The sequence below is a fragment of the Dipodomys merriami genome, unplaced genomic scaffold (genome assembly GCF_024711535.1).
Source record: "Dipodomys merriami isolate MVZ:Mamm:240054 unplaced genomic scaffold, mDipMer1.0.p SCAF_4, whole genome shotgun sequence".
Taxonomy (NCBI): domain Eukaryota; kingdom Metazoa; phylum Chordata; class Mammalia; order Rodentia; family Heteromyidae; genus Dipodomys; species Dipodomys merriami.
In genome coordinates, this window is record NW_027205603.1 from 13,518,208 (window position 1) to 13,532,328 (window position 14,121).

Genomic DNA, 14,121 nt, shown 5'->3' on the forward strand with positions numbered 1-14,121 from the left:
AACAGGCATACTAACTAAGAGCCAATTTGTTTTATTATTAGACATAAAAATTTGCCAATCTAAAGTAATGATGTCAAATTGTTCTAAAGTCTTCTGAATGAGGCCTCGGTTTCCTTGCTTAATATGTGGGAAACTAACAACAAAGAGTTTGCAAACCAGTGTTATTCTGTGGATCCCAAGCCTTGGAAAGGACCTCAATTTCACTTAAATGTAGGGAACATAGTCTCATGGCAGTAGATTCAGAAGCATGATGGATCTTTAGCAAAAGAAGAGGGATTTATTTGTGGATCAATGGGAGTTTAAAAACAAGGCGGTAGGAAAAGTTAATTTTAATTGCTAGCCATAAAGTAAGAAGGTGAGAAGCAACTCAGTACATGTGCTGGATTAATGAAGAAATACACGAGCTGTCCTTGCTGGCTTCTTCGGAGAAGAACACAGAGGAAGATCCCAGTGCCTTCCTCAGAGAGCAAATTCCAGGAAGCAACACAGATACCTGAAATTTTGCCTCACTCCTGAGAAGGCATAGGACATTAAGGACACAAAGGTCATCAAGGAAAGACTCACACTTTGTGCATATTTACAAATGAACCAAGTGAAATGCAAAAGGGGAGAGTTATACTGACTACCTACTGCTAGAAAACAGTGAACTATATAGCATTTCAACCAGGTAAACAAAGAAAGCACTGCTAGCTCTGTATGAAGCGAAAACCCAATAGTAGGATGAGCCCATCCAGTCTCGTTCTATCAATTATCCAAAGGAATGACAAAAAAACCCACCTTAAAACAGAACCAGTATATTTAGCTCCTAGTGTATGAAAATGTATTCACTGAAATACAAGAGGTTGGAGGGAGAACTTAAATAGTGTGATTCCTTAGAAAGGCAAAATCAAAGTTGAGCAAAATAGAACAGCGGGTAGTGGTTACTCTAAAGGGGTGGGGTGGGGATGAAGGGGAAAGAGATAGACAAATGAAGAGGAGAAGAAGGGGAGAATGCAGTCAAGACTCAATGTACATCCTACAGAATGAAGAAGAGTGACGAAAGGGGGGCAGGTCATGGAGGGGCGGGTGAGAATGTTGGAAGCCATGATGTTAATGAAGGCATACTGTTTTCTGTCTTCATAAACAACTTGGTTCAATGGCAACTCTTTTGTACAACACTTAAAGATATTAATAATTCCTGTTTTTTTTTAAAGAATATCTGGGTGAGCATTGAAATATGAAAAGCTACAAGACTAGATTAGGTCATTCTTGCTCTTCAACGAGATGGTTCTGTGCTATAAAGGTGATTTTGGTTAGGAGAAAGCCTGCTGACTGTTTTAATAGGCCAAGTCATCACTCCATAATAATGGAATGATGGGGCCTGGGTGGAAAACTTACCGAAAGGGATGATGTCATGTGCTCCCAGGTCACTGCTCAAAAGGAAGACACTTCCATCTCCCAGGAAGTCAACCTTCAAAAGGCTCATGACCAAGGCTTTCCACAGCAAATGCTCAACCTGCAAACCCTCCCTGTGGGTCATGAAGTCAGGTGACTGTTCCTAGTAAGGGACCCAAAGCCTGGGCACTTTACCACATTTCATGAGATCCTGAGATCTAGGGTTGGAGCTTCCTATGGGTCAAAGGAAGGCTTCATCTGCAGCTCTATCCCAAATCTGCTTCTCTCTTTGTCATACCAGACCCCTTACCTTATTCTTGAGAGCATCCTTGGAAAATATCCACCTCCAGTTATGTGAGGCGACTCATGCCTGTAATCATAGCCATTTGTGAGCTAGAGAGGGGAAGATGGTGGCTCAGTGCCACCCAAGGTGTGGCATCTGTGTCTGTAACCTCCCTCAGGCAGGAGGCAGAAGAAGGAGGATTGTGAACCGAGGATGGATGCGGCAGAAGAGGTGAGAACCTCCAGAACAAAAGCACAGCTGAAAAGCAAAATTGAATGCAGGCGCTGATCATGATATACTGTGTTCCTGCATTCATAAACTGCTTTTGGTAAAGGGCGGCTCCTTCGTACAGCTACTTGAATATGATTTCTAAAGATAAATTAAATAAAAATGAATTCAGACCTGGCTGCAGTGGTAGAGCACTGATTCTACACGTGTGGAGCCCCCTTGCATTACCATACACACGAGAGAGAGAGAGAGAGAGAGAGAGAGAGAGAGAGAGAGAGAGAGAGAGAGAGAGAATATCCTTTCCCCAGAAACCTACCCTTCAATACCTATCCTATGCCAGGAATTGCAGACCAGCCTGCATGCATTCTCTCCCTGTGTCAATGTGTAGATGTCATCTCAGTATTGATCTTATTTTATCCATCTGCGAGAAGGGACAGTTGGCACTCAAATATTACAGGAAATTGGCATCAGGGCAAGGATTCAAAAGTGAAGCAAGAGCCAGGCACTGTGACTCATGCCTGTAATCCTAGCTACTTAGTAGGCTGAGATCTGAAGCCAGCCCCAAACAGGGAAATCCATGAGATCCTTCACTTCTGTTTATTGCTTCAAACAAAAAGCCAGAAGTGGAGCTGTGGCTCAAATGGGAAAACGCTAGCCATGGACAAAGAATAGAGGGATGGCACCCAGGATGGAAATTTAAGCCCCAGGACTGGCAAAAATAAAATAAAACAAAATGGGTAAATGACCCTGGGGTTGGCCCTCCTCCTACTTGTTATAGCAGCTGTCAGTCAGTCTCCAAGATCTCTTTCAGAGTCTTTTCGAAATTTTTCAGACATAAAAATCAATTAGGATATCCAGAAAAGTTTTCTATTATAAAACTGACTTTGTTAACTTGAGAAAAAGAGAGCATGGAGAAGCTGGAAGAAATAAGACATTTTGTCTATTTATTGTGTGTCTCCATTTCATGGTTGTTGGGCAGAGCATGATTTGTCTTATAATCCTTTCTGGAGGTAGAAGGAAAGAGCTGAGAAAAACTCCTCCTAGAAATGACTGCAGGTAACCACAACTATTTTTACTTAAATATTCATGAGCTAATGTTTCATTGAATGACAAGCTAAGACTAAAGCATTATGAAACAAATGTCCCTTGAATGATTTTTTTCAAAATCATCTCTCCAGAGGTATGATTTGTTTAGTCAGAAGTGACAAGTTTAACTCTGAAACAAGTCTTTTTAAAGAAAGCAAACACCCAGGGTCACATGGAAATAAAACGTGTGGATAAAATTAAAGTTAGGCTGGGTACTGGTGGTTCATGCCTATAATCCTAGCTACTCAGGAGACTAAGATCTGAGGACCACAGTTCAAAGCCAGCCCAGACAGGAAAGTCCATGAGACTCTTGTCTCCAATAAACCACTTAAAACCAGAAGTGGTACAGTTGCTCAAGTGGTAGAGTACTAGCCTTGATCTAAAGAGCTCAGGAACAGCACCCAAGCCCGGAGTTCAAGCCCCACAACCAACCAAACAACTAACTAACTAACTAACTAAATAAATAAATAAATAAATAAAGTCTTTACAAAAAGGAAACCAACCTCAGTGCGAGTGGCTCATGCCTGAAGAGTGATATCCAGAGGATTGTCATCCATGAAGGAAGAAAAGTTCATGAGATTCTGTTTCCATAATAACCAACAACAAGCAGAGTGGGATCAAGTGGTAGAGCACTGGCTAAGCAAGCAAGTGAAGCTAATGCAATACCCTGGATTCAATCCTTAGTTCTACCAGGAAGAAGGAAGGAAGTAAAGAAGGAGATTGAGAGAGAAAGGTAGGAGGGAGAAAGATTGAGGAGAAAAGAAAAGGAAAAAGAAGAAAAGAAAGGAAAGGAAAGAAAGAAAGAAGGGAGGGAGGGAGGAAAACCAGATGCAATCTGTTAATGCCATCTGTAAAATCTTGGTGATATACATCTGGTAGGATGATGTCCGTTTTGGTAGGACCATTCCTACAGCCTGAGTTTGGGCTGTTGGGCCATCTCTGAGGGGCTGAGTCCCACATGAACTGAGGACCAGGAGTGGAGTCCCCGTGCCTCAGGGACGGCCCACACACTGAACTGCCGAGCCACACCTCTTCTGAATGGAGAGCTCCTGCAGCGTGTCACACACCCTGCCAGCTCATGCAGGTGCTTGTGTACAGTCAGGGATGGTGTCTTCTCTGGCCTTTATCCCAGGGTGGCCTGGAACTCTGATCCTCCCAACCTCAGCCTCTCATGTGTCTTCGGATGACAAGAACATGCCCTGGTGCCCAGCTGTGAGTTCAGAAAGGGGATCAGGGGAGGTCCTCAGAAACTTTGTGCCTACAAGGCTCAAATTATGGTCCTCCTGATCGTATCCTCTTGAGTGGCTAAGATTATTAGCATGAACCACTGTGAATGGTTCCTTTTTTGTTTGCATCATAAATAAAATCAATAGAACCAACAGGTAGTGAAATACTATGGTTGTGTGTGTGTGTGTGTGTGTGTGTGTGTGTGTGTGTGTTTTCCCCCTCCTCTTTCCTTCTCTTTCGCTTTTTTTCCTGAGTCTGTTTTTCCTTTGAGCTCCTGCTGTTGATTGTGTAAGTTTTTAATAGTGATGAAGAAGAAAGTAAGATAAAGGTCAGGCTGCAATTAATGGATGACACTTCAAAGTAAATAAATAAATAATAAGACAATGATCGGCAGCATTACTCATTCAAGTCTGATGGTGTCAGGATTTTCGTTTTCCTGATCTGCCTTAGAAAAAATATCCTTGATGGAACGCCTGCTTTTAATTCATTTATGCTTTGTCTTTTATGTTACAGGTTTCTTTGCTTATGAGTAAAATACCAACAACCCCAGAAAATAGTCTTAAAACTAAAAGGGAGAATGATTCCACCACCATTTAGCCTCTATTTAAAAATACAAATATCATTTGGATACCTGCATTCATTCCATTAGCTTAATTATATATTAGAAATATTTTACAGAAATAGTTGACAAATCACACAGAGGGTTCAACCCCATACCGACATATGCCTTTGCTATGTGTTTTCTCAACCTGTCTACCTGGAGAGTCTGGGGTATAATAAACTGTGTGGTCCTTGGATTTGAGCAGAAAAGCTTCATAGTAATACAACAACAAACATGTGTCTTATAGTCAGACAGACACTTTTCAATCAAAAATGTTCCCTCTCCCAGAGACAGCCAGGATGATACATTTTCTTTCTCATTTCTACACTGTTATATTCACGTCACTGTAAAACAGTACACTCACCCCTTGCCTCTGCTCCAAAGGCAGGTCTTTCACAAGACATGGCAAGTGCAGGACTGGCTGCTGCAGCCTAGAACAAAATAGGCTTTACTTTGGCTGGGAATGTGGCTTAGTGGTACAGTGCTTGACTAGCATGCATGAAGCCCTGGGTTCGATTCCTCAGCACCACATACACAGAAAAAGCCAGAGGTGGCGCTGTGGCTCAAGTGGTAGAGTACTAGCCTTGAGTACAGAGAGGCTCAGGGACAGTGCCCAGGCCCTGAGTTCAAGCCCCAAGACTGGCAAAAAAAAAAAAAAAAAGAAAGAAAAAGAAAGAAAAAGAAAGCACTATCAAAATAGGCTGTATTGTTGGAATGGAATGCAGTTCATCTAGTGATATTTGTTTAGAAGGTGGACGGCCTATTTTCAGATGTTTTCCTGCAGGGTGATTCTTATACATTGTTTCAAGATCATGTGTCAAGACAAACTGCATCAGAACAAATTTCCAGTTACTTTATCTTTTTTCCAGAAACACTGACTTCACCCAAAACATCTGTGCATTTTTGTTTTCTAGCTCCAAAACAGGAAGTGTGCCACATTTGCATTTAGTAGTTCAGAAGCTACTTTACCTGTGTAGCCATGCCGTAACACAGTAGTAATGTTTCAAGAATTTTAACTATGGTACTTATGCATTTTCTGGACTAGGTATAAAATATTTTGAACTATGGAATAGAGTTCCTGGATAAATAAGTCTTTATATCCTGGTAATTGTGCCAAAAATAAAGTGCCCCTACAGGAATGTACAAGTAGCACTCTTTGCACTTTGAACAAACCCTCCTGTCCTGTACCATCCCAGACAGATGCAGAATACAATCTGGGGAAAAGATTGACTTCAAGACTAAGTTGTAGTTGGGCAAAGCAGTACATGAATCTAATTTCAGCTGTTGGCGAGGCAGAAAGAGGCGATCACAGGTTTGAGGCTAGCCTAATCAAAGTTATCTAGTGCCTAAACTCAACAGCAAAATAAACAAAGGCTAGAGGCATCACACACACTTGTAAATAACTGGTCCTTACTGGGCTCCAGCCACAAGAGCCCCTCTCACAGAACAAGCAGGCATCGTACGCGTGCATTCCATACACCTGTACTCCCTGAAGTCCTGCTTGTACTCTACCATTCTCTCCTCCAAGAATAGATTCAGAAACCCAATGACATGCAGTGGGACTTTCCATGAAATCACTGGATGGCTATTGGTAAAATTAAAGCAGAGCAGAGGGAAAAGGAAAGGGGGAAGCTATTGGCATGGGTGATTCTGTTTTCACGGTGAAGACACAGCTATTAATTGACTTCAGCAGAGAAGTATGGTGGGAGATAAAAAATGAGGTTGATGCATACTCCATTATGTAGAACTTTTCCACCTGATCCTTCACTGTGGGGCACATAGTAGAAGCTCCAGGGACCACCTCAAGGCAGAATGGGAGCATGAAAATGGGTTGTCTGATGCCCAGAAACCACCAGAGTTGGTACCACTCTTCTCACAATTCACCCCCAAGTGATGGTCGCATGAAGTATTGCCTGGAGTTCATTTACTAACATCTGGTCATTTGTCTTCAAGTACATGGTCCAGGGCAGAGCTCAAAACGCAGAGCTCACATTTGTTTAACCAAACACCTGCCACAAAGCATGGAGGAGGTGTGAGGTTTTGACTGAATCCAGTCATCATCAATGGCTGGGCTAGAGAATCCCAACTTCCAAGGCAGTTTAACCAGGCCAGAAGACATCATGTGCCAGGGCTCAGTATCCAGAGAAAAGTTCTTGTGCTTAGTTTACAAGAGACAGTGAACATGGAAATAAAATGTGGATCATATGTGCATTTGATTGTTTTGTGGGAAGAAAACATTTCTCTTGTACTTGCTTATCACCTGAAACTATAAAAGAGGCCACAGTAAGTGTTAGGGCAGATGGGAGCATGGCCATCATTGGCCTCTGTCCAGTTCCTGAAATGCAGATTTGAGAATCTCCAGCTGAAAATGTGCTGAGGTCTAAAGAAGGTTGGAGGCCTTCGTGTTGCAGTACCTCCCGGCCGCCTCAGCTCATCCTTGCAGGACATCATTAAAGCTTTCTGTCTTCAGAGCCATGCAGGCACACAGGAAGACAATATGGTGGCACTCACACCAGTAAAAGGTAAAGGAGCAGCCCCAGTGGTAATGTGGTGTCTATGAGTTTAATCACTTCATAGGGTGGTCTAGGACTCTTTGCTTGTGAAACAGTGCCAGAAATAATTCTCACCTCATAGGCTTGTTTTGTAGGTTAATCAAGGATTTCCTTCACGTAGGATCAGGCCCAAGGGGCTCAATGAATGTTGGGCTTCACAATTCATTTTGCATGGTACCGGAAAGTGTGTTCTGAACTATCTTGAGGTATCGTATAAAGTACATGGAACCAAAGGATGAGCTGTGCTGTGTTCCCAAGCAAGCAATTTTACTCTTCCTGTTCCTAGAATACCATTTAATTGTACAAGTAATTGTTCTGCACAGCACTAATTACTTGTTAAAACTATTTTAATGAATAATATATGCCTGTGGACCTTACTTCAGTGTAGTGCACTCCACTAAAGGAAGAACTGTCAGCTTACTGTCAATTGACAGTAAGCTACTAGGAAGCTTCAGACAAGAAAATGAAAGAGAAATTTGTGTTAAAAAGAATTTATATTAGGGGGGTAGGAGGGCCGGAGGGGGGCGGGGGATATGGGAAGAGATGGGATGGAGAAACAAAGGAGGAGTCAACAATGCTTGATAAGAAATGTACTCATTATCTTGCCCATGTAATTATAACCCCTCTGTACGGTATTCTCACAATAAAAAAAATTTTAAAAAAGAATTTATATTAAATTGAGGTGAAATCAACCGTCTAGAGAGCTTAAGAAATGTCAAAAACATAATTAGATTAATGAAATGACATTTATTTAAACAATTTTAGACTTTGGTGCTGCTCATTTATTAACCATGCTCTTAATTTCTATAAATGAATTTCTTGTTTATGTATAGTCTGTATATGTGTATATACATAATTAATATAGCAATATTATTGTCTATAGGTACTATAAATGTATCTTATTTGATATTTTGTATAATTTATATATAGGATGCACATGTTAAATATTTATCTAGTATAGTATTTTATATAGAGTTTTTGTGTAGTATAAATGTATTATCAGTTGGACTGAAAATATTTATACATATATAAAGATTAGAGTATAAATATATGTATATAAATTATTAGATATACTTACATAGAGTGTTTATAGTAGATCTTAAGATGCATGTATATATGGTATAAATGCATACATTTATTTAGTATTGTATATGGTTTATAGATAATAAAATACATATTATACTTTATGTAAAATTGTAAATGGTTTACATAGGGCACATATATTTATAGCATATGATACATGCTTTATGCATATGATATGTAACATATTATATTGTATTATATTATGGATGGATGGATGCACATATATTTCCTATTTCAGTTATTTGAATAGGTCATTGAGACACAAAATATTATACTCTTCTGAGATTTACTTGAGTAAAATAAACATTTTTGTCATTTTTACCATATATAATTGCTTTGCTTTGGTTAATTTCTATTATAGAATAGTAGATATATTCTGATTATACAAATAGATTGTAATTACCAGTATAGAAACTGCCGAATTCATAAAACTAAATACTGGTACATTTTGTTAAAGCAAAAATCATTAGATTTTTGCTGTAGACTTTCTAATAATCTGCAAGGTCACATGAAACCCTCATGGTTTCAGCCTCCAAAATGAAGAAAAAGGTATTGCCTCACTTATCTTTGACTAGAAGAAAATTTCAACACCGTATTTGTAACAAAAGAAATTTCTCATGTGATGGGATTGTTTGGTCTTTACAATTCTAGTAACAGTAACTACTACTTTCTAAAAGTGAAGTGTAATTGGGTGGCTTTGCTGGGCAATTAGAAGAGACTGCTCTCGAGGGAGAAGGTTTTCACCCATGCAGAAAACCGTTGTAAGTCTCTATGTCCCTGAGCAATTGACTGAAGGCACCTTTGTCTCCAGCTCCGCATTCATAAACTCGGAAATAAAATACGCCTCTGAAATTACTTAAAGACCTCTGGTAGAAAGGTGAAGAATTCCACTGACATCTTTATGGAGCTGTAACACAAAAGAAATAAAGACAGTAGAGCAAAAAAAAAAAAAAGTCATTGCTTGAAAATAATGGCTTCAAATGTTACAGCACATTAAATGTAAATTAAAATTAAATGCAATCTCTTAATGTCAGACTGACCTAAAAATGATTTCTCTAGGTGGAAGAACCTGAAGTATACAGTATTTTAACAGTATATAATAAAAATCTGAGTTTTTTGTACAATAATTTATAAAATATTGGCTTAAGATGTTGCGACTTAAGCTCAATGGGTTAACTTATAGACTATAGAACTGAGAATAATAAGGATTAATTATTTTCAAACCTCAATCTATGGTTAACTTATGTAGTTTAAAATTTTGGTTTCATACTTTTAAAGTATTTAAAGTAACTTCTGATTTGTTTACAAATACCCTAATTTTGGTTGTAACATGCTCTCAAGCTAAATGAACATGACTTTCTTTTAATGTTTGAATTTTTTAAATGAGGATGATTTGAGACATCATTTGATTATTTGCAAATTTCTTAACATTTCTCACATGAAGACCTCTAAAGTAAGTCCCCAGTACCATAAAAAAATCAAATATCTATTAGCATTATGCTTATTTCCTATAATAATATACAAAATTTAATAAATATTCTGAAGAATAAAAAACCAATATAAAATATCCTGAGCTGTCTGGACTTGTAAATACAAGATGTTCTCATTCTCATACCATCTAGTTTAATAGAAAGATTCCCAAGGTAAGGAAGAGCCTTCAACCAAAGGTCAGCTCCAGATCTCAGAAGGATCAGAGGTAGAATTTCACCTACCCATTAAGAAGACAGCCGGAGACCATGTGGTACTTGGGAATCTAAAGGGTACTAGGCTGACAGCACTTCCTCAGAAGCTCAAGGGTAAAAGGGTTTATTATAGGATTTGTGGTTCAGTTTCTGCCTAACAACATAAATCCACAAAGCATTTAAACTAAACCCTAGATGAGTAAAATACATACATACATACATACATACATACATACATACATACATACATACATACCAAGGAAATTCTTTTATTAATATATATGCACAGTGGCATACACCTGTAATCCCAGCTCCTCAGGAGTCACTTCACAGGAGAGCTGACAGGATACTACAGAGGAGCCCTGAAGCAAAGCTCTTCCTTCACACACTTTCTGTCCTCCCAACATGCTCTGCTAGCCATTTTTAACAAACCACTCCAATCCACTCTGCTCCAAAGCCCAGGTACACTGGAGTTAGAACCGCTGTTACACATTGAAGTACTCTCTGTCCCTACTGAATAGTAATGCAGTGATTTGTTCTATTCCTTCCCTTGATTTACAAAAGAAAAAAAAAAAACACTTTTGCTCTTCATTTGTTCTCATAAGATAAGGACGCAAAGTTACCTGAGCCTTCAAAGTGTGCAAAAGAAGGCGCCACACACCATTAACCTCTCTGTGCCTGCCTAGCCGTTCACTCTCTCCTTCCTCTCTGGACTTCTTGATCTTGCTGCAGCCACACATTGCCGGCCTGTCTGTGGTTTGTTAAAACTTCATGGGATGTTTCTCCTAGGAGATCAAACGTCAGTGCAGAAAGCCTTATCAGAGGCCACACTGAAGGGAAAGTTCAGAAGACAATGCAGTTAATGAGCTCTCAACAGTGCCAGCCCAGGCTCTGTACCCCTAGAGCTGGAGCTCTGGGTCCCCAAAGTTCACCAGGTGCTGAGTTCATTCTGAACACTTCACCTTGTCATCTGGTGACGAGAGGAAAGGGACATTTTCTCCCTGGGCTTGATTTCAGATTTTTCTGTTAAAACCAGAATGTTGAGCCTTGGTAGACAGCTAACCATTTCTTTCTTTCTATTTTTTTTTAAGAAGTAAAAATAAAAAAATCGAAGTCAGAATGAAACACAGAACATTATCATCTAATCAGAAAGAAATCCCACCACTAGCCTATCTGCCTTGCAGAGTTCATTTGTACAAAATTTGCATACAATTTTTTAAAGACATATTTTGTATTTTGTTCAATTTTCCTGAATTTTTTCTCTTAAAGCATTATAAAGAGATAGCATTTTATGTGTCTGAGTTCTGTTCAAAACCATTGTATGCTATCTGAGAGAAAGAGCAGCTGGAGGCTTTTTCTGCATAAAGGTGTTTAATTTTCCATTCGTAGCAACATCAATTACAAAAGTTATCATTGTTAGATGAAGAAAAACATTAAAAAGCTAAGCTTTTTTTTGTTACTTTGGTTTCTTTTAGAGAGATTCAAAGTGCAGGTTAAATTTATTGAAACTTTTCTTCAATGCCAAAATGCCTTTCAGCACATAAGATAATTTTAATGTGTTTTTCTGATTAAATTGGGGTTTCCACAAAATCTTTAGGGCAGATTTTCCTACATGTCTGTTTTCTGAATTGAACTTATATTTTACCAGAGTGTGCACGCACGGTATACGAAGGAAATAAAGGTATTGGTCAGTCTCTATGCCCATCCTCAGACCACACGTGGATGGCAAACACTTGGCGCATATCCTATCCAAACACATATGACAAACTAACAATAAATTATGCTGTTAGTAATTCCACAATATACAAGAGAAAGCTTGGTGTTGTTGTGTGTGTATGTTGTTGTTTGTTTTTGTTGTTGTATGTGAGAGTGTGTGTACTGTCACTGAGGCATGAAATCAGGGCCTGGGCATTCTTCCTTTATTTTTTTTGTCCAAGATTGATGCTCTACCACCTGAGCCAAAGTTCCACTTTGAACTTTTTGATGGTTAGAGATAAGACTCGCATACACTTCCCGCACTTCCATGGTTAGAGATTTACGTGTTTTGTGTTGTTGTTATTGTTCTTGGTATCATTTTGCTGTTTTACAAGACTGTTTATCAGAATATGTTTCAAGTTCACAGGAAAATTTTAAGTTCAGAGAGGTCCTATGGACCCACTGCGCCCTCTCTCTTTCACCTCTTCATGCCCACACAAACAGCTGTGCTCACTGCCAACACCCGACACTTTGTCAAACTTTGTCAACTTTGGTAGAACTTTGTCAGCTTTGCTCTGGATTTACCTGTAGACCCTTCTCCGTTACACAATGGTCTGGCATTTGTATTGATAAAGAGCCCTTGCCATGGAGTTCAAGTTCAATCCTTAATTTAGTTCACTTTTCAGGACAGTAAATTTGATTCATGCACTTATTATTCAACACACGCAAGGGAAATTTTATGTTATTTGGTGGGAAGGGGTACAAATATAAAGGTAGTTGAAAAGTAGAGGGTCAATATTCTACCAAGGTGCTAAAACCTAAGCCTGAGAAACCCAAAGTTTCAAGCTCTTTTTTTTCCTCTCTAATTTAAGTGAGCCAGAGTTTACTTGGAGTTGTAGTTCTCTAATCCTGAAAGATTACAGTGCTTTTATAATTGGGAGATAAACATATAATGATGCTTTACCTATTTTGTCTGGATCTAACATCTGAAGCTTCATCTTCAATGGAATGTTTTTAATGTTTTCTTTACTTTGATGCACACTAAGAAATGGAAGAAAGGAGAGAAGAAAGGAGGGAAGAAAGGAAGGGAGGGAAAAATGGAGGGAGGGAAGGAGGAAGGTTATCCAAGCAAACATGAAAATAGAAATAAACATGTTATATATAATTATTACTCCCTACAGCCTCCAACCTGATTCTTAACTGCTATGAAAATTCACTGCCCACAAAAATGGATAAATTTCCCATCCTAAATAAGCCATCCTCCTTGATATTTTTATTTTATTCCAACCTGTTTAATCATCTTATAATCCATGATATCTTAAACTGTAGTATTCCACTCCATTTTATTGATAAGTCTGCTTTGTACCACATTGAATTCATATACCAACATGGCATACTTTTTACAAAGAACCCTCATAATGCTGAATTTTGTCTCTCTCAGACAAAACAAGGCAGAAATCTGGTCAAATTGGTGCACAGCCACAGAGGAAATCAAACAGCCTAATTTCAACTGGCTGCATTTCCGTTCTTGAGTGGCTGGTTCTGTTGATATGCCTCTTCTTCCCCAGAGTTCAAACGGCCGTGGTTACAGAGGTTTAGCATAAATCTCATAAATAAACACAGAAGAAATCTATCCCAGAGTTTCCCTGAAGTTTAGTGCTAATCAGAGAAGCCCACGCTCATATGACATCTGTTCAGTGACAAGAGATCCTTCTGCAGTCAAGAGCTGTTCAGAAACTCTGACCTAAATTTTGCACCAGCTTAAAAACTGTGCAAGGAGTAAAACACCACACAAATCAATTGTCACATGAAAACCACATTTCCATCTGTTCCATCCCATGATTTGGAGTCATCTGACTCACATAAACCACCAGGAAGCCCCATGCCACCAAGGCAGACACAAAGACATCCGGATGGCTGGATCAATTAATAAAAGCGAGAGTCCATACGTGCACATTAGGAGAATTTATTCTGGCTTTCCTTTGTGTATCGAGAGAAGTTGACTGAACGTTTAAATTTAAAATCAGTTGTTATGGCAACTGTGGTAAACAACAGCTTTGCCTACTGGCTAGAGGACAAGGTTGAAATCATTTATTTAAATAGAGATACCTCTGAACAAGTAGAGGTGAAGAGTTGCACATTAACTGATTTCCAGGGATTAGCAGCGAATTTGGGACTCAATAAATGTCTGTGGAGCAAATGATTGAAGGCATGATGAAAGATTCTTCAGAGATTTTAGCTGCTGGCCAACAGAGATGAATCCCAAATTCCTTCCACTCTAAAAGCCAATAGATGTTTAGAGACAAGATC